This window comes from Podarcis erhardii, assembly GCF_964252035.2.
Source record: "Podarcis erhardii genome assembly, chromosome: 6".
In the NCBI taxonomy this organism is placed as follows: domain Eukaryota; kingdom Metazoa; phylum Chordata; class Lepidosauria; order Squamata; family Lacertidae; genus Podarcis; species Podarcis erhardii.
The window spans coordinates 43,327,536-43,348,652 of record NC_138510.1 but is presented as its reverse complement, the minus strand read 5'-3'; the positions used below and the strand labels follow the sequence as shown (position 1 = coordinate 43,348,652).

Genomic DNA, 21,117 nt, shown 5'->3' with positions numbered 1-21,117 from the left:
GCACAGTTGGAAGGGGAGAAAAGCAATTGACTGGGATTTTGCATGCATGGCTGAATGAGGATGATAGCAGTACTTTAGGGTCTGAAATTAGTGTCTGTTTTCATTGAAGGAGATTCTCACCAGGCTGTATTTGGGGGATATATATATATATATATATATATATATATATATATATATCTCCAATTCAAGCCTCCCGTCCTCTCAGACACAAAGGATTCTGCCATCTCTATTATGTTTTTCTGACTGCCTCCCCTTTCCAAATCACCCTAATCTCCAAATACCAAGGAGCAAAACAGGGTTGCTTCATCTATAGAGGACAAATGGATGCCCACCAGAATTTGCAAAGTGTCACATAACGGTATTAGGTTTTTCCCCTCAGTGAATTTGTGGCAAGAGAAACCCATTTTACAATATGAAAAATGCAATGCTTGAAGAGGCCCACTCTCTTCTGTGTATGTACCTTAACAATGCTATTGTCTTTTATATTGCTTTCTTGCAGATAAGGCAAGGGACTTCTTTTCTTATTTTTTGATGGTAAAACCTGTAAGGTGGTATTCAGTTAAGTTTTACTAAGAGCATTGCTGTTGAAATTTATGGACTTCTCTTAGTCATGTTCATTAATTTCAGTTGGTCTATTCTGAGTAAAACTTAGTTGAATACCAGAATATATGGACACTCAGGAGCATAGGGTTGGTTAAACATGTGTAGTGTTTCTGTTGATGTTAGCAAGTCTCCTTATCCCCATGTTATGAATGAAGGAGACAGATTCTTCTTGTGCACTGCAAGTGCTCTCTGTAGCAATTGACTATACAGTGGTATCTTGGTTCTCAAACTTAATCAATTCTGGAAGTCCATTCCAAAACCAAAGCATTCCCAAACCAGGGCACACTTTCCCAAAGAAAGTAATGCAAAATGGATTAATCCGTTCCAGACTTTTAAAAACAACCCCTAAAACAGCAATTTAGCATGAATTTGACTATCAAACGAGACCATTGATCCATAAAATGAAAGCAATAAACAATGTACTGCAGTCACACAATCAATCAGTAGCTGAGCCGGGTTCCACACAGTCACAAAAACAAAACAAAAAGCCACAAAAGGCAAAAAAAAAAAAAAAAATTAGCAAAAACAGACGGACCTCAGCGTAACACTCAAAACAGAAGTGTGGCACTCAAATCGGAAGCGTAACACTCAAATCAGAAACGTAACACTCAAATCGGAGCACGTTTGGCTTCCGAAAAAGAGTTCACAAAGTGGAACACTTACTTTCAGGTTTGCAGCGTTTGGGTTCCAAGTTGTTAGAGTACCAAGGCATTTGAGAACCAAGGTACCACTGTACAGGCAACCCTCCCATTTACACAGGGGTTATGGTCCAAGGCATCACAGGCATCAGTGAAATCACATATATTTGAAACACCATCAGAAAAGCCTGCAAACACTCCATTCCATCCCCCGCCCCTTTTTGTGATGTTTTTGGGTCACTTCTGGATGTGCTTGTGCATAGTCCCACACATACTGAATGTGTGTAAATGAGGGGTTTGCCTGAATTGGACAAAGCCTGGTAACCCAAAAAGCAGGGGATGCAAGCAGATGTAAGACAAGCAAGTAAGCAGCTTTTAAAAATTAAAAATAATGGAATGATAAGAGAGCTTTGTCTCTTTTAAATAAAATTATGTTAACTTCAGTTCAGAATCATGAAAACTGGGCTTTGGGCCATGTTTGTGTTTAAATGATCCCCTTCAGGTTGGTTAGATCAGTTTAGCAGCTCAACTGCTGTTATTCAAGGGAAATCTTGTTTATATACAGCTTGGATTATAGCAGTTGAACCTGTATCTATTAACATTTACATCTTTGGTTAGATGTAAACATCCATGGATATAGGCGCAAGTGCTCTAATCCAGGCTGTAAGATTTCCCTTGAATAACAACAGGTGTGAAGTATAGGGAAATTGCTCATCACAGCGCAAGGATGGTAGCAAAGGGTGAAATCAGTCCTATGCAAACTTATTTGCAATAATAAAAATCTAAACAAAAGAATACTTAGATCTGTCTTACTGTAAGAGATTTTGAGTTTACCCAACAATCAAAAACATTCCATTAGAGCAAGCTTTTGATTCTGTTGCTGCTTACTGTATTGTATGTGAGCATGGCTCTTTCCCTTGTTTTGTTTTTGCTTTTTCGCTAGCTTTACTTTGATAGTTTAATGGTTTCAAATGGTTGACTCCTTCCTGTTTTTCTGTTCTGTTTTATATTTGTAAGCCACTTTGACAAACGCCTTTGTGGAATAAAAACATGGGGCGTATATATCAAAATGCTCCTTTAAAAAAATCCTAATACAAAGGGCCCTCCTACCTTCAAATTACTAGCCAGGGAGGCTTGTGTTAAAGGAACTTGAACACAGTTTTCAAATTACAGCAACCTCCCTAGATGTATTCAAGCATTTGACTGAACAAGCAAATGTGAATCCATGCAGTGTGAGAAACTGAGCTATGAAAGCTAGGAGCTAAATGGCACCTTAAACCTAGGTTATGGGGCGCAACAATGGAATGTCTAGGCATGCTTTTTTTATAACCAGAGTACAAAGCAGAAAATGAATGAACTGCAGCTAAAATATTATGTTCATTTTTCACATGGTCTAGTCCAGGGGTCAGCAAACTTTTTCGGCAGCGGGCCGGTCCACTGTCCCTCAGACGTTGTGGGGGGCCAGACTATATTGGGAGGGGAATGAACAAATTCCTATGCCCCACAAATAACCCAGAGATGCATTTTAAATAAAAGGACACATTCTACTCATGTAAAAACACACTGATTCCCAGACCCTCTGCGGGCCGGATTTAGAAGGCGATTGGGCCGGATCCGGCCCCCAGCCCATAGTTTGCCTACCCATGGTCTAGTCCTTCCCCTGCTCACCTCCTAATATTCTTAAGAGGGTCTCTTCTCCAGTCTTCAGAAAGTAGCTGGAAGTGAGGAGGCAGAAAATGGTCCTCCTTTCCTTCCACGCTGCAGTTTTAATCTGAAAATTTAGGCGCAGTACTGCCTGTACCTAGAGCTCAGAAACTGCTCACGCTAATGAATTTCCCTATCGCAAAATGCATCTAGAACAATGGGACAGTGGCGTAGCGTGGGTTGTCAGCACCCGGGGCAAGGCAAGTAATTTGCGCCCCCTAACCCGTGGATTTGCCCTAACCCCAGAAGTTGCGCCCGGTGCGGCCGGCCCCCCTGCACCCCCCACGCTACGCCACTGCAATGGGAGTTTCAAATGCTGAATCCATGGATGGGAATCAGAGAATTGTAGAGTTGGAAGGGACCCTGAGGGTCTAGTCTAATCCCCTACAATGCAGGAATCTCAACTAAAACATTCATGACAGATGGCTATCCTCTGCTTAAAAGCAGCAACTATTGTGCAAGCTCCACCTCGACACCTTGATGATTGCTTGCCCTGCCAGCTCAGCTCCCCACTTCCCCTCTGTTGAGCAAGGAATGTCTGTTGGGGGCTTTTATTCATGTTTGCTTGAACATAGGTGGAGCTCTCCATGTTACTGGGGATCCTGACAAAGCAGGGGCCCCGATTGCATGAGACGTTCTACTTGCATTTGGCCAAATGCAAAGCTCCTGTAGACCTTCCTTGCTCAGAATGTGATTGAAACAAGGATGTTGTATGCATTCCCTTGCTCTCCTGTGCACAGTTTTAGCCCATGTGTGCTTAGCAAGGGAGCCTGAGGGAGCCATTTCCAGCAGGAAATGTGGGAAGCAGAGAACCAGTGCAAATTTGCAAGAAGTAATTAAAGTGAGTGGGCAAAATAGTTCCCCAATGATGCAAAAACAGGAGTGGAATCCTATAAGCTGTTCTGAAGAGGTATGAATCTAGTTACTAAACAGCTCAACTTATGTGAAACACTTACGGTAAGTTTGGATTCAGACTGTTAAAATTAATTGGACAATGACTCCATTCCCACCTATTTGAATAAAATTAAGTTCAACTAACTATATAAAAAGGTGGAGGAAACATCAGCCACACACTGCCTGGTAACCATGTTGTTGCATGTCCAGGTCTTGGGTGCTTGTGCTTTCACCTGATCCAGAGCTCATTTTAGTTGTTTGAAAAGTACGATGAGAGTTTTAACTAAGACTGCAAGCCTATGCACACTTACCTGAGAATAAGCTTCATTGAACAGAGTGGAACCTACTTCTGAGTAAACATGCACAGGACTACACAGTGCAACTCGGAACAGTCAAGATTTTATGGGAAACTTAAAGGGCGGATTCAGACATTCTAACAGTAACAGTGATTTGCACAAACCCTCTTGGTTGTTTATCTCTAGTGTTGTGAACTCTTTGTCAGGCTCTTCTAGATAGCCAAACAAAGCAGGCGCAAAGTACCGTAATTCCTTGAGAAAGTGTGTCATACCCTTGTAACAAGGGATTTGCAAACTATTACCAGCTGTGGTATTGACTCTTATGAGAGACCCCAGCGTCCAGCTATAGCTTGTGGCAATCTTACTGCCATGTTTCAACTAGGGAGTTATAGCTCTTCTGATTTACTGTGCTGGAAATGTATCGGTAGCTGATGGTAGAACTAATATGGCTGTAGCTATAAGTAGGGCTTTAGGGTCATAGGAATCCTAGTCTATCCACACTTTTATGTTTTCTGGGTTTTTGTATCAATATGCAGATGACGATTTGGATTACTGATGTTTTGGAATCCAGTCTTGGAACATCTTCACAAGCATTGATGTTTCCAAAACATTTTCTTGGTAGGAAAATATGTTTATCATGTATTGACAAATGAGAGATTCTTAGGTATGGGCAACACATATGTGTCTGTCTTGCCATTGAGCAATGCATAATGGAAAGTTGTAATGGACTGGGGCTTCCTAAAATATGTACATGCATCCAATTAGACATGTGTACACTCATTGAACAGTTACAGATAGGTAGCCGTGTTGGTCTGCCATAGTCAAAACAAAATAAAAAAAATCCTTCCAGTAGCACCTTAAAGACCAACTAAGTTAGTTCTTGGTATGAGCTTTCGTGTGCATGCACACGAAAGCTCATACCAAGAACTAACTTAGTTGGTCTTTAAGGTGCTACTGGAAGGAATTTTTTTATTTTGTTTTGACTCGTTGAACACACATGGTGCACACATGGCATATTCATATGGTCACATATGAAGTGGTTCTTGGTTTCAGTAACATGGGAAGCATATGTGTGAAGCCAAAGAAAGGTGCTGATTTCATCTATTAGCTTATTGGCTCATCTGGGTCATTTATATTAATTTTTGTTTTAAATTTGATGTACAGGAGGCAACAGAGGCAGAGGAGAGAAAAAGAATCTGGGATAAACAAGCGAATAATGTGTGTCAATTTCTGTTGCACGTATATGGGCAGAGTTTCATTGACAGGAATGAAGAACCTGTGGTCCTCTAGATATTGATGGACTGCAGTTCGCATCATGCCTGACCATAGCCCATGCTGGCTGGAGCTGATGGGAGTTGGAATCCAACAACATGCGGAGAAAACATAGGACCCCCACCATTGCATGAGGGCAGGAGGGCTAAGGAGTCATGTCAAAGTCTTCATGGAAAAGGTGAGCTTTGAAAAAGGGTTTGAAGGAGGAGTGTGAGGAAGCATATAGAAAGTGTTCTCAGAGGCAGTTCCAGACATCACGGGTAGCAAGGTAGAAAAGGCAAAGTCCTTGGAGCAGAAGACCTTCAGAAAAACTTACTTTTAAAAAAAGTATATCCCATATTTCTTTCCAATAAAAAATTTAAGTCAGCTGAGAGTGAGTTTCAACCACTTAAAATGCAATATTAGGTAAAGGTAAAGGGACCCTTGACCATTAGGTCCAGTTGTGACCGACTCTGGGGTTGCGGTGCTCATCTCACTTTATTGGCCGAGGCAGCCGGCGTACAGCTTCCGGGTCATGTGGCCAGCATGACTAAGCTGCTTCTGGCGAACCAGAGCAGCGCACGGAAACGCAGTTTACCTTCCCGCCAGAGTGGTACCTATTTATCTACTTGCACTTTGACGTGCTTTCGAACTGCTAGGTGGGCAGGAGCAGGGACCGAGCAACGGGAGCTCACCCCGTCGTGGGGATTGGAACCGCCGACCTTCTGATCAGCAAGTCCTAGGCTCTGTGGTTTAACTCACAGCGCCACCAGCGTCCCCAAAATGCAAAATTAAAAATAGCTTAAAACAAATTGCAGTCACAAGAATAGATTGGGTCTGAATATTGTATCTTGGGTGACAAAGGCCAGGGTAAAGAGATGTGTCTTCAGTCAAAGAAGACAGAGACAGCAGATAATAGTTGAAAGCCAAGGTTGCATATGCCAGGAGAACTAAAATTATGCCCGTTGTCTAAAAGGAAAGGTCTTCACAAAACAGCAGGTGGCCATCAAAGAGTGAGGGAAGTGGGACGCCCTCCCCCCCCAGGAAAGGATGTAAAGAGTCCTGGTGTGTGCAACCACAGGAAAGGTCCTCTCCTGCTGCCAACCAAATGCATACCTGATACCACAGGAAGGTCCTTTTGTTTCTGAAGGAACTGGGCTACAGCATGCAGATCCAGTTGACACAAGGGTGGCTTGCAGCACCGAAGGCTCCTTAACACAATTTGTAGTGTTCATGTGTTAGAAACAAGTGACTGTGCATCCACTTGGAGAAAAAGAAGAGAGCTCACGTCATGGTACCAGGTCATACTGAGAAACCTTTGGCAGGTATTGGGGGCAGAACACATCACAGCAGGGTGAAAGTCCTTTTAGCCACCTTTCCCACTTGCAAATATAAGCAGCGGTAGAAGAGACACTGAAAATTGCCCTGTCTTTTCAAAAGTCTCAGCATGACCCTGAGCCCAGCAGGGCTGCCGGCAGTAAAAGAGACACCAGTCCACAGAAGAGAGCAATCCCAGCTGAGCACTTAAAGTAAGTGTCACCTTTAAGGAATACCATTGCTTTTCATGCTGTGCCAGAAAGGGCCTTTTTTCTGAATTGGAGCGGGGAGGAGGGCGAGACTGATTAGTGGGGACATGGACAATATGGCTCCTGGTGGTGGAAAGTCCTTAAAGGTTTACAACATTGTTTGCTAGGTGTCCTTGCTTATAACCAAGAAATCCACCCAACTAGGAGACAAAGAGGAGGTTGGGGGCGGAAGAGCAGGAATTTTATCCTGCTTTGATCTCCGGCACCTTGGGTGGATGGACCTTGTCCCTAAAATGCAGGACCATTTAGGAGTTACCTCTGCCTTCCATCTTATAGTGCCATGGCTTGAAGCAAAGAGGCTCAAAGCAGCGCCTGTTCAACACTGGGTGTAGTGCAGAACTTGCCTTCTCGATGTCTGTGGTTGCTTCTTTAAAGCTTCTAGCCCACATGTTAGCATGAAACAGTTTGTATATACGCAACTGTGTCTTCTTAGTCCCTCAATCTTAAGTGGAAGGCAAGTACAGCAAGGGAGAGTATTATCAGATCAATATGTCTAAATACGTAGAAGGAAAACGTTCAAGTTGTGGTGTTTGGAAGTTAAAAATACTGACAAGTAATCAAAAAGTCTTTGCAATAGTGGGAATCATTTTTGGGTCTTTCCCCACAGAGAGCTACAATTCCCAGAGTTCCTTGGGAAGAGGAATTGACTGTTAAGCCACTCAGAGTTGTAGCTCTGTGAGGGAAGTAAGGGTCTCCTCACAACTCTTAGAAACTGCAGCTCCCAGGATTCTTTGGGAGAAGCCGTGACTGTTTAAAGTCGTATGATACTGCTTTCAGGGAGATGGGGTCTGTGTTGTCTGGCTATAGGGCTTTGGTGCGTGCCCTTTGAGCCCCAGAGCCGTCCTTGGCTGTGGCAGCTGTGCATCTTGAGGGGTTTGTCAGCTCAGTGCCAGTTTGCCAGGCCAGCACTGAACGCCTCCACTTGCTCTCACACCTCCCTCTCCTTTCCATGCCCTGCTGCCGTGTGCTCCCCATAACAAATGCTTGACATAAGTGCAGCTCTGTGCCTGCAGAGCAACTGTGCCTTGCCCACATCCCTCTGCTTCGAGCCGGGTGCCAGATCAGGGCAGGTGTAGGAAGGGGCTGCCAAAGCTGTTTGCTGGAGAGAACAGACAGCAGGACACGCAGGGATAAAATAAGGGCGCACTGTGAGGAATGGAGTGGTGCGGGGAACAGGTGCCTCAGGAGTCCGAGAGACACAAAGAGCCTCTTGTCTCTTGTCCAGAGCTGGAGAACAAAACAAATGCCATTCTTCCTAAACTTTTAGGGTGGGTCGGGTGTAACTGAATGCCGGCAAACAATGCAGAGGCAAAGTTTCCTCCTGTCTTGAAACTCTCTTGTTTTATTACTCTGCAATAAAAGAAAACTTGTTTTCTGCCCAAATGGCAGGGCCCTTTCTTAGTTATCTCCAAGGCACAAAAATAAAAATGGGGACTTTCCTTAGGATGAACAGATAGCAATGAATTAGGAGCCTGCACCCCCAGCTGGCATTTAGTTACTCTTTTGGCAAATGGGAGGACGGGAAGATATGTAGTACCCTGTATATTTATTTCCAAAATAATGATAATGACTATAGTCTAAACCTTACTCTCTGACCGAGTGGCTCCTGACCTGAGTGCTAGAGAATATGGTTTGTGATACAGTCCAGTTAGCTAATGTTATTAGCAAAGGAAGTATGAGAGATAACTGTTTTATGGGGAAATGGAGTTTATTTCTCAAGTTCTGGAATAACAAAGCTACAAGATGCCACAGAAGCATGTGCTGTATTAAGTGCATTGTAGTTGAGATTCTGAGAATAATTCTGTGAACAACGTAATATCAGTAATCATAATGGTAAATGTAGGTCTTCCTTTGCCTTTGTTTTAGCAGAGATCATAGAAATAATATTTTTGATACGATTCCATTCTGATTCTACTATCTGTTATAAATGGGGGGAAACCTCAAGTTCAGTAACTTGTTATGTCTTTATTGCTGCAATTAAGTTTTTAAAGACAATTGGTATGGTACACAAATTATATGCCGCCGATTAAGAGCAAGAATTTAGCATATGTTGGTTTTGACTGTTGTTGTAAGCTAACCCTGGGACCTTATGATGAAGGGCAGGCAAGAAATCCCTAAAGAAATTAATAATTTTGGATCGTAAATTCACAATTGCAGGATTGTTTTGATTTTTGCAGGATGCTTTTGTGTGGTGTCACCATAGTACACTTATGCACCCCCCCTTCTATTAGTGCCACTGAGCCAACCCTGTGCTGGGGGGGTTTTACATTAGCATTGCAAACTACCTGAAACAAAAAATGGCTTGTGTCTCCTATGTGAAAATGTCCTTAGATTAGTATTTGGCTAATCTCACTGGCACCTAAGTGCTAGCAAAGGGCAGTCTCTTCCTCTTGCTCCACCACACCCTGTCCTGTCTGGATGCAGTGTGAAATGGCATCAAACAATTCTGGTTTCAAAGCTTGAAAGTGTTGGACTGAAAGGGGTCAGTGATTGGAAGCTTCTGGTTGTAGCAGCACATACCCTATTCATTTCCTATCAGACAGACTTCTCAGATCATTAAGATACCCTGTCCAGGTGCCAAATGGGGTTTTGTTTTGTTTTTACCATTTTATTGCTTGTTGTTTGCCACCCTGGACTCCTTTGTGAGGAAGGGTGGGGATATAAATTTCAGAATAAATTAATATTCAGCTGGGAGAGGCACCATGATATTGTTGAACAAAAACATGGTGTATTGGCCCTGGGCAATCCTGAAAAGAGAGCAGTCATCTTAAGCAGTGGCTGACGGGCTACATTCAAACTTTGCAAGGGAGATTGCAATGACACTGAGCAGACTGGGGAAAGCTACTCTGTGCACCATCAGAGCTGTGCATATCTGTAGGACTGGGACCCCCATCACTTATTTTGGTGAGGAGGTGCAAAGGACATACATTTCTGTGAAAATTAAGACAAGGGAACAAAGTAATCTCACCTCTCCTACTGTTTTGCCCGTCGTTCTAGGGGTTCTCTGGACCCACTCAAGCAAATTGGGAGATGGCAAGCAGGGTGTATGGGGGAAGAAGAGGGAAAATTATTTTGCACTCGTGGGACTCATTTTTCTGGTTTTGGCTAGTGCAACAACTTAGCTGAATCTAGCCCAGAATGTTTAATTGGAGTGCTTAATAACCCCTGCATCCCCCCTCCCCTTGTTTATTCCAGTTTGATGGCTAGTCACTAGTTGCTGTGAGAAAGGAGGACTGCGATTTCATCTGTGAAATTGACAGAACTTGTGTCAAGGCTGCTACACATATTACATGTATATGAGACTCCTGATAGACTGCATCTGTCAGGAATCCCTGGAACACAATAGCTTCTGGAGATGCTCAGCAATAGGTGGAGCTGTGCGCTCTGATCTTGTCTTGTATTCAGATCCTTTTGATGAGAAGGCTGTTGGAAGATTAATTTTGACCTGAATGCTTAACAGCATCTTAGGGTGCTTACCTGTGGAGTTGAAAATGGACCAGGGGCATAAATTGTGGGTCCTCAAAGCAGCAACCACAGCCAAGCACATATTTCTCAAAAGTTGGAAGGCTTTCAGCTCCTCAGAGAAATGAACTTATAAGACCTAGCAGTTAAAGAACAATTGCCTTGAGTCACCAGTACAAATATGCAACATTTTGGCTCCATTCCTAAAACTATATGGTAACTAGCTCGTGGCAGCGAAAATGCAAACTAATTAAGCTGGTTCATGTTTTGCTGTCTTTCCCCCACTTCCCCCTCCTCTTTTCATATCTATCTTGGACATAGAGTGTGGGAATGTCTTAGAGGAGGCACTGAAAAAGCTGTATAAATATTAATAATCTTAGCTTATATATAACTACATGAGTTTTGGTTGGAGGGGCTGGGAGGGCTGTTTGGTTGCTGTCTTATTTTTGTAACTTTGCAAAAATTGATACAATCTAAATAGAAAAAAGGAGAAAGTAAAGCACTTTACACACTAAGAGAAATTCCATGCAATCACATTTGCAGGTGATCTGTTCTCTGAATCAGAGTGCTATTGATTCTAGTCTATGGAATAGCAGCAGGATCGATACAACAGAAATGTATTATTATAATAAATGTATTATTATTATTATTATTATTATTTACCCTGTCCATCTGGATGGGTTACCCCAGCTACTCTGGGCCCTTCCAACACATATAGAAACCTAATAAAACATCAAATATTAAAAACTTTCTTATACTGAGCTGCATTCAGATGAACTACCATTCCCTGCAACCTATTTAATGAGATACTTCCTCTTGTGTTTCCAGGAAGTATCTTATTAATGCACAATCATTAATAAATTAGCTTATAGTATCCAGATTGTAGTGGGCCCTAAGGTGTGTGGTGAAGTGCCACAGGACTAATTTGCTAGATATTGTTTAGACATTGAACTGCTATGCTTTTAAGTTCAGCGCATGCACTTCCCCTGATAACAAAGGCAGCTGCTGCTTCAGAACAGTTGCATGTATGTCCTAGGAAGCCACACTTGCTTTCTTACATTGAGGAGAGAGGTTGAGAGGGGTTCATAAACGGCAATGCAAGGGAGAACAGAAAACAGGGAAAACAAAATAGGTCAGCAATGAGGTGCTGTTCTGAGTATATCCAGATAAAAATTCTGAGCAAAATTGGAACTTTTAAGTCAGCTCTGCGATGCTGAAAAACAGTGGTGTGGTCTTGATACTTAGAATTGGTTGGGAGGCTTCATATTGGCACACATTGATATGATGCTAGAGCACCGATTTCATACAAAGATAAGGAGAGTCGAGATGGTCGTGTCATCAGCTCAAAGAACTGCATTACATCAGTTTTATTTGGAAGATGGAAAAAAAGTGATCTGGGGATGGGAAGGGAAAGTCTGTTACAAAGGGACTTCCTTGTTGCTTTCCCATACACTCAGATAGGAGCAAGCCAGATTGATTTGATTGAGAGAGTGAAGCAGAGCTCTGGTCTTAAGTTGCTGGTTAGTGATGGGGCTCACTATGTTGACTTTTCCTCATAAGGATGTTGGGAAGATAAAAGTGGCATTAGCTCAGGTATGTTACCCAGAGCTCCATGGTGGAGTGCTGAGCGGAAAGGACGAATGAAATACTTGCAGTAAATATACTAGTGGGGATTTAATTTTAGGTTTTTTTCTTCGGTTTCAGCTGAAGAAATGACAGGAAGCATCTTTTGCTTTGAGTCAGTTCCTGTTGGTCTTCAAATATGTGTGTTTAAATGTGTGCGCGCGTGTATCCTCTGACATTTAATATAACGTGGAGCCGCTTCTGACATTGCTGTTAAGTTATGTTGTTAGATTGTCAAACGGGCACAGCAGCTGGGGCAGCCATTAGTTTCAATGCTGAATTTATATTGAGTCAGTTGGAGGGTAGTGGGACGTCAGATTGCAGCTGCTGAGGGCAAGGTTGGTTTTTAGGTTCCTTTTTATCCTCTGCTCCTAGGTAAACACTTTAATAGAAGAATATTTCTGTTCATTGCAAAGTGTTTTGCAGTGCTTCTGGTGCTGCCTAAAAAGGGCACAAAGGGATATTGGAGAGATCATTGTAAGTACAGATAAGCATGTGCCTAAAAAATTTTTTTTTAGTAACCTCTTTTAGTCCACATGGAAACACTCTGGTCATCTCTAGATGTGGCATTGGATCTTTATCCCACTTTATGCCATCTGTCCCTCTCCAACAGTGATTCATGCTTACATAAAAATTGGTCATTTTGCATTTTCTTGGTCCTACTATAAAATTATAGAACACCCCTCTATTACTGAATTTAGGGACTAGTAATAATTGTCTCAAAGCAAGACTTTTTGTACACAAAAAGTATGGGGTACTTTTGATTGTTCTGTGGTTTCTCAACCTCATTGCTCCTTGTAATAGCCAACTCAGGTGGTAAACACCAACAGGATAGGAGCCAAAATGGAGCCACTGAGAAACCACGGGGAACCCTGGGGTTTGCAGAAGTGTGAAAATATATAATAAAATCCCCTAAAGTGACAGCCCCCCACTCCAAATAACACCCCAGTGAGGTTTGAGCATGCCCACTAGCTGTAGAATGTTAAGAACCAGCTGAAAAAGGAAAGTTTCTCCAGCAAGTTCCAAAGACTTGGAACAACTCAGAGCAGTGAGTTTAATGTGGCTGCCCCTGTTGTGGAATTCCATTCCGATATGACAGGCACCCGCTATCTGCAAGTGGGTGACATTTTTGTTCCTGCAGGCTTTCACCTCTGGGTATATGGGTCTTTGCTGTGAAGGTTTTGATTTTGCTTTAAATGTATCTGCTGTTTGTTGCTTTATTGTTTTTTCTGTTCCTATTGTATATTGCCTTGATATTGTGTAGAAGGCAATTAATAAATTGATGATGAAGATATGTTGTGCTATTTGGAAGCAGGTTCCATTTAAGGCATTGGAATGTCTAAACCCCACTATATTTTTCCCCTCTGAGAAACTCTCAAACTTTCTCTTGCTTCTTTCTCAGAGCTGTCCCAAGCAGTTCCCCCATGCATACTGATCACTTGCATCAGCAAGTGTTGATATATGTGTGTGAATGAGCCATCACACATCAAACAGACAGATCTTTCATATCACCTCACAGTGCCTTGCAGTTGAGTCAGTTCACACATTCAGCTGTGAAACATCACATTTTGCATAGTCAAACAATGGGCGTGCTTAAATCAACAAGCCTAGCTCATAGTTTGCCCAAATCAGTGTATCTGATAGGAGCTCTCTCTGTCCTTATTAATTGACTGTACCCATGATTGAGCAACCAGATATTAGAAACAGAAGAAGCCCAGAGTATCATCTTTTCTAGAGGGTTGCAGCAAAAACAACCATAAAAGACTAACGTGTAGTCTGGGACAAGCATTTGCAAACTAGAGTCCACTTCACCAGAAGCATGACTTGTGATCCTAACTTGGCAATACACATGGTTTGGGGGATGGGAGGAGTGAGGTCAGAAGAAAATGAAATGCATGAAGAACAGATAGTGACAATTACATGCAAGCAAAATATTTACTTTCTTGATTAACAATATGGATGATATCACAAAAATCTTGGACAGTTTGATATTGAAGTAATCATCTCTTCAGGTATCCAGGTCCAAATCTTGCAGGACATTAAAAGTAAGCACCATCACTTTAAATTTTACTTAGAAAATTGGCGGGTAACCAGTGAATATGTTTAAAAACAGATACAATACATTCCCATCAAGTGGTTCCAGTCAGCTATATTGTGACCATATTTTGAACTGGTTGAGGTGTCTGAACAGTCTTCCAAGGCAGTCCCACGTACAACACATTGTAATAATAAATGAGGACTCTTATGCAAATGTGCTACCATGATGTGTTCATTTTGCAAGATCTCCACTGTTGTTTGTGTAGAATGTATGTGATGTGAAACATTTTTTAAAGCATAAGAGTGCATATGCCACTGTTAAACTACCGTATTTGGCGCAGGGCTCTGGGAATGAACCAAACTCTCTGTAATTGTCAACCTTCACTGTTATCCTCTTTGCTCCAAGGCTATGTCTTGGAGCTGAACGCACAGAGTAGCAGGGCTGTGTTAGTAGATGCGTGGTTAGAATTTCACCTGATGGGTAGCTTCAGGCACCCAAATTCCCACACTCTTGATTAGAAAGACTCTTGCCTACCTTTAGGGGGGGCTACCTTTTAGGGGGGGATGAAAATCATGCTTAGCGTAATTGCTTTCTTACTGCCATAAGGGGCCTGGGTTCTTAGCTCCTTCATAAACAATAGATTTTCCTATGTCTTTTTTAAAAAAATGACTGGAATCAGGTAACTTTAAATGCAAACTGTTAATTAAATCTGTTGCAGAGTTAGCAGGAATACCAACTAGTTCTATGCAAGGATGCTGGAACCAAACAGAAGGCAAGCCATATCTATAAAAGGAGGTATTGTATCAACAGCTATTCTCTTAGCTGTTGCACAGTGTCATCAAATGATCATCTGCAGAGGGCTAGTGCCATCATGTTCATTTATACGAGTTGGCAATCTGGTCTGTTCATGCACTGACAGTCTGTGTAAGGGGGTATTGCAAATCCAAGGGGAGAAAAATAGAGCACAAAACCCATGTTGGTTTTGTCTGTTGGTTCTTCTGTAGTGCACTCATTCTTCTCAAGGGAAACCTTTATGAACTGAAACCTCCGTTTACAATATGGACATTGTGAGCAGTCTGCTTTTGTACTACGTTTGGTGTGAATAGAATCCAATGTATTAAAATTTTCATATATATGGGGCTAAATATGATTTAGCTATACACTGCGTAGCATAGGGGATTTCTATTCTACTCATATTTTGGCTGTTAATCCTCAAACCATTTACTCCTAATAACCCACTTAAAATTACACCTACATCCGAGGCACAGGAGCCCTGATGGAGCAACGAGTTGGCAACCCCAGGCATCTCTTTTGTCTTTCAGGATCCACCCCACCCCAGACGCTGCCCAATAAACACCCAACACCATGCTACATGTGTCTTTCCCAGCAGTTGGAATACCACTTCAGAACCCTTCCCCAGCTGAATTTGTGTCAGTATGGGCATCTAGAGGATTTTTTTTTCTGCAGAGAGGGGCAAAGTAAAACACTGAAAGTGGGGAATAGGCTAGTTTCTTACTAAGAAAAAACTTAGAAGAACAGTGCCTGTACATTTCGCTTCATGTGTCAAGTTCTACAAATGCTTCAAATCTAAGCACTCTTGGGAGAATCTGATTTTCTAGATCCATTTCAGATCCGGTTTTGGCACAGATACTACTACTACTACTACTAATAATAATAATAATAATAATAATATGAAGGCTGGGGATCTGTGAATTATAGTTTACTGGTGGGGGCACCCCCCTTCATGGACACCCATGGACTTCATTGTTCTGGCATTACTCATATCCAACGTGCTGCAACACCGCTTGAATTTTACTCCACCTACTTCTTTTGTGGGTGACAGGCACAATTTCAGGAAGGGACTTGGCCTGGGACACCCCACTGCAAAGCCTGAGTGTTCCTTCCTTGTCATGGGACAGCTTCCCTTGCTCAGCCCTTTCCTCTCCCTCAGCTGGAGTGGGAAGGCAGCTGGTATTGAAGCCAAAGAGGCTGGTGAATACTGGACCCACAGGTTTTTATTATGGGACGGACAGTGTAAGATAAGCTGGTCTCTGTGCAGTTGGAAGCACAAAAAGCAAACTGTCCCCTCTCAAAGTGATTCTCCAGTCGTGGCCAAATTCATAGAGGAAGGTGGTTTTGCTACCACTGCTGTTCTTTTAGAAATAATCCTGTCACAACTTAATGATGCAAAGGAAGGTAGTAATTTTGTGCCCATTCTTCACTGAGAAAACTTTATTGATCTTGTTCCATGCAGATCCATTTGAGGTACCATTAACAGACTTGAAGCCATCAAAATTGGAAGGTACATTGCAATGATACACAATGGCAGCCACCCTGCCTCTTTCGTTTCAAACTTTCAAATCCATACATGGCTGTGCCATAGGTTCCTTGAGATTTCACCCTATCCAAGAAGGTGCCATTTCCAGATGTGAGGCCTGCAAATGTTCACATGCTGCCAGTCCCAGGGTGGCTATTTTTTGTTACTGGCACTGGATAAACAGGAGAGATAGATTTTAGCCAGGAAGGGTGGCAGTACAGGGCGAGAGAATAGCAGGATGTGTGCCACAAAGAAATAACAATGGAAGTAGAAAGAAGTTGTGCAGCCGCTGTTGAGAGAGTCTGGCGCCATAGCAAGATTTCAGTTTTTTGGGCTTACAGATAAATTCACCCAGCTTTGATTATTCTCACTGGTTATTGTATATTCACTCAAAGCCCAATTTTTTATGAGATAACTCTTCCCCCCACCCACCACCCCATGATGTATAAGTCTGGATGTTAAGAGTAAGGTTTAAAGGTTGGTGATGACATTACCCTTTCAGTGAAGCATAGACTGATCTCTCTGTAGGGGCTGTTGCTAAGCAGCAGTGAAGCACCCAGGATCCTGAGTCAGCTCAGCATTGTAACTAAAGAAGTGACCAGCATCACACTTCCCGAGTTAGGTTAAGAGATAGTTCAGAGCTGCTTCTGATGGGTCTGTTTATCACATCGCAATTAATAGGTCCCTGATAAATTGATACATATGGTCCCGAAACACAGATGGCACTGTGGGTTAAACCACAGAGCCTAGGACTTGCCGATCAGAAGGTCGGCGGTTTGAATCCCCGTGACGGGGTGAGCTCCTGTTGCTCGATCCTAGCTCCTGCCAACCTAGCAGTTCAAAAGCACCTCAAAGTGTAAGTAGATAAATAGGTACCACTACGGCGGGAAGGTAAACGGCATCTCCGTGCCCTGCTCTGGTTCACCAGAAGCGGCTTAGTCATGCTGGCCACATGACCCGGAAGCTGTATGCCGGCCAATAAAGCGAGATGAGTGCCGCAACCCCAGGTCATGACTGGACCTAATGGTCAGGGGTCCCTTTACCTTTATGGCCCCGAAAATGCAAGTGAATTTACCTGACTGTTGAATGTGGCCATAATCTGCGTTGACATAACTTCAGAATGCAGCTATGATGCAGTGTCCTCATGTAATTCTCATCTGAACTACACATAGTTATTTCCTAATGTTTAGGAAATCATGTACCTCCTCCTGCCTCAAAGCTAACATAATTCACTGAACACCATAGTGCTGCTGTTGAAGACAAGACACTTGGATTTGTTTAGTTGAGGATGCAGTGGTGAAAGGGAACATAACTTGGGGACAGAGCATGCAAATACCGTATTTCTCGCCCCATAGGATGCACTTTTCCCCCTCCAAAAATGAAGGGGAAATGTGTGTGCGTCCTATGGGGCAAATGCAGGCTTTCGCTGAAGCCTGGAGAGCGAGAGGCATCGGTGCGCACCAACCCCTCTCACTCTCCAGGCTTCAGGAAGCTATCTGCAAGCCTTGCAAGCCCTGCGGGAGTTCCCGCGGGCTCACAAGGCTTGCGGGCAGCAGCCTGCAGCCCGAAGCATGGGGCACCCTCCGGAGGGCTCCCCGTGCTTTGGGCGAGTGTCCGCAAGCCTTGCGCGCCCGGCGGGAGGTCCCTCTGGGCGTGTGCGGCAGCCTGCAGCCCGAAGCACAGGGAGCCCTCCGGAGGGCGCCCCGTGCTTTGGGCAGGTGTGCGCAAGGCTTGGGGCAGCAGCCGCGGCTGGGGGAGGGAAATAATTTTTTTTTTATTCATTTCCCCCCCAAAAAACCAAGGTGCGTCCTATGGGCCGGTGCGCCCTATAGGACGAAAAATACGGTACTTGGCCTGCAGGGGACCCTAGGTTCCGATCCTGGCATCTCCCTTTGAAAAGGGTCTCAAGTTGCACAGCTAGCAGAGACCCCCACCTGGGACCTTGAAAGGACAGCTATGGCCAGTTGAGATAGACACTATTGGGTTAGATGAACTAATGGTTTGATTTAGTATAAGGTGGCTTCTTGTAATCAGATGGAGAAGTCACAGACTTCTCTTAAGTCTCACCATCCAGTCTCTGTGAAAAGGGAATGACAAAAAAAAAAATAGACCACTTGTCATCAGGATGAAAGAAAAGGTAAGCTTACCCCCAAACATTTTACATGCAAATGCTACATAAACGAGCACCCTTTGGTGAAAAGGTGAGATGCAAATCAACAAATAACAATTGCTTCATAACTTTAAAAAGTCAACGCTTTGTAGGCTTAACTATTTTAGCATACAGGGTGTTTCATTACCCGCATCAGTGCCAATCTTTCTTTGAATCTTGCTGAAATTCTTGGCCTCTGCCACATCCCTTCTCTTTGTCTTGTACATTCGAAGACTTCAAGCTTTGCTTAGCCCTCCCACCCAGTGCAAGAAAAGGAAACATTAAAAGGAAAGCCCTATTACAGGAAGACATTTTCCATGTCCCAGGCCAATTGTTCCGGTTCCCATTGTTTGCACTTCAGAGCGCCCCCCCCTTGAGGTAACTACCTGAGACTATTAGAATGGGGAACAGGCCCAGTGCTGGAACAAGCCTTGTAACAAGATAACTGGCTGTATTTTTGTTCAGCAAACCATGTAATAAAAATACAATGGCTCCCTTTTCAAACAGACACCTATTAAAGTAACAGACCCATTTTGAGAGTAAACTTCCAGTGGTACCAAAAGGTTAAGTACAATACGAATCTGACCTGCCGGAGGATTGGAAGTTTCTCTTTGTGTTCTCTTTTAAAATGAATACATTTTCAGCTCGCCACCAACTGATTGTTCTTGATTCCCCCATTGTCCGGATGACAATGCAGCCCTCTTACATGGCTGCATACCAGCCAGCGTGAGAGCGGGATCTGCAACAAGAATATGGCTTTCTTTCCCCCTCGGCATAATGGGGTTATGCATTCAGCATTCTTTCTGAAATAATAAGGACTGGAACGAAAGCATGGGTTCCTTTCTGCTCAGTTCATTTTCATCTCTGCATATTGTGCCTTTTGCGGGACGGGGTGCCTTGAAAAACCTTTTTTTACGTTTCTTTCGCTCTGACCTTCTGTAGGTTCTTTGAGCACTTCTGCAAAATGAAATGTATGATAAGTTGGCAAAGATGGTCTTAGGTCCTCCATGTACCATTTACTACAGTGTGGGCTGTTTATGCTCCCTTGCATCAGAAATGGAAAATGGAGGGCCAACTGCTAAACCTGCCTTTTGTTTTGCGGCTTGTATGTTGCAAGCAATAGGAATGGTATGTTTGCAAATGTAGGCCAATGACAGGTTCAGGAACCATAATTTACTGCGAACTTTGGATCTTTCAAATGTAGAGCACTGTTGCACACATGTCCTGCTTGTGGACATCTTATAGGCCTCTGGTTGGCCATGTGGAAACAGAGCACTGGACTAGGTAGGCCTTTGGAGAAGATGAAGTTTTGAAGCATAGCAGGTAGAAGATACCGCTCCATAAACAAGTAAGGGCAGAAATCCAAGCTCAGTCTAGCATTTATATCAGGACTAGCCAGACTGGAAGCTTGATATTGCCTGCCTATGATATTAGTCCAATGAGCCCTTACACAAATATGAGTCCCCAAGCACAAGCAAATTCATTTTATCCCATCTGGTTTCCACTGGGGATTATCTTCAGCATAGCTCCATCCTTCCTGGGTAGGTTAGTTAATATGCACTCCTGCTCAGCATTTGTAAGCATTTAGAAGGAGCAGAGTTTGGTCGCAAAGCACAAAAGGCCACCATTTTTCTGAAGTTAAGCAGGCCTGGATCTGGTCATTGATCACCTGGGAGCCGTCTGTATGCCGCCTGGGGTTTTATGATGGAAGAAAGGCAGGATAGCTTGCTTGCTTATTTATTTAGCTTATATCCTGCCCTTTGTCATAGGACACCAGGGCAGATCACAGCAAATAAAACACATAAAAGCAATCAATAAACACTAAAATGCAATATTCATTCATCACAGTTAGATAAAACGTCAGCAATCTTGTCAGTTTTCCTTTCTACTGCACAAGCCAGTGTCTCAGCATACACATATAATACATAAAATGGTAAATAAATAAATTTTCTTAAGAGGAATGTGTACCTAAAAGTCAGCTCACCTGTATTTAGTTCATATTTATCACTGCATTTTGGGGGGGGGGCATGAAATGTTGGCATGGCAAGTTAACTTGCACTGCAGTAAATCCTTTGGGAGGCCATCTTTCTCAGATTCTTCTACTGTGGGTAACTTAGATCACTGGCAGGTTAACACATATCTGTTCAGAAAGAATGTGGTGTTCAACAACACACCCAGCGCTCTTGCATGCTTGCTAAGATCACAGACTGTGGTGCCCTATCATTTCCTTTTCAGGCCTATTGTGCCGCTTATTGAAGTGAATGCTCAATCTCTCACCCAATCTAATCTGTCATGGGGCATGCCTAGATGGCAGCTTCCTGCTTTGCTGGTGGTTCTGCAGCTTAGCGCCACACTGGAAGTTTGGCACGCACTGCCTTGTAATAAAGAAACACAGAGTTGCACAGTGGGTTATATAACAGCCCTTCAAGGGCTCCTGCTGTTTGCTGAGAACTGTGTTGCAGAGGCGGTCGGCGTAATGCCCTCCAGATGTTTCAGGACAACAGATCCCGTCGTCCCTCACCATTTGCCATGTTGGCTAGATCCAATGGGAGTTGG

At 43.2% G+C, this 21,117-nt stretch overlaps 1 protein-coding gene across 5 annotated transcripts in view; it reads left to right on the top strand.

Moving 5' to 3' along the window:
• SOX13 (SRY-box transcription factor 13) overlaps window positions 1-21,117 on the top strand; it is a 63,872-nt gene that overhangs the window by 10,358 nt on the left and 32,397 nt on the right. Inside the window, exon 1 of one of the 5 annotated variants that reach the window (XM_081866337.1) lies at window positions 16,372-16,397. The exons of the other annotated variants lie outside the window; for them this stretch is intronic. The gene's annotated coding sequence lies outside the window, so the exon portion shown is untranslated. Of the gene's footprint in view, window positions 1-16,371; window positions 16,398-21,117 lie in introns of those variants that run through there. 5 annotated transcript variants of the gene reach the window in all.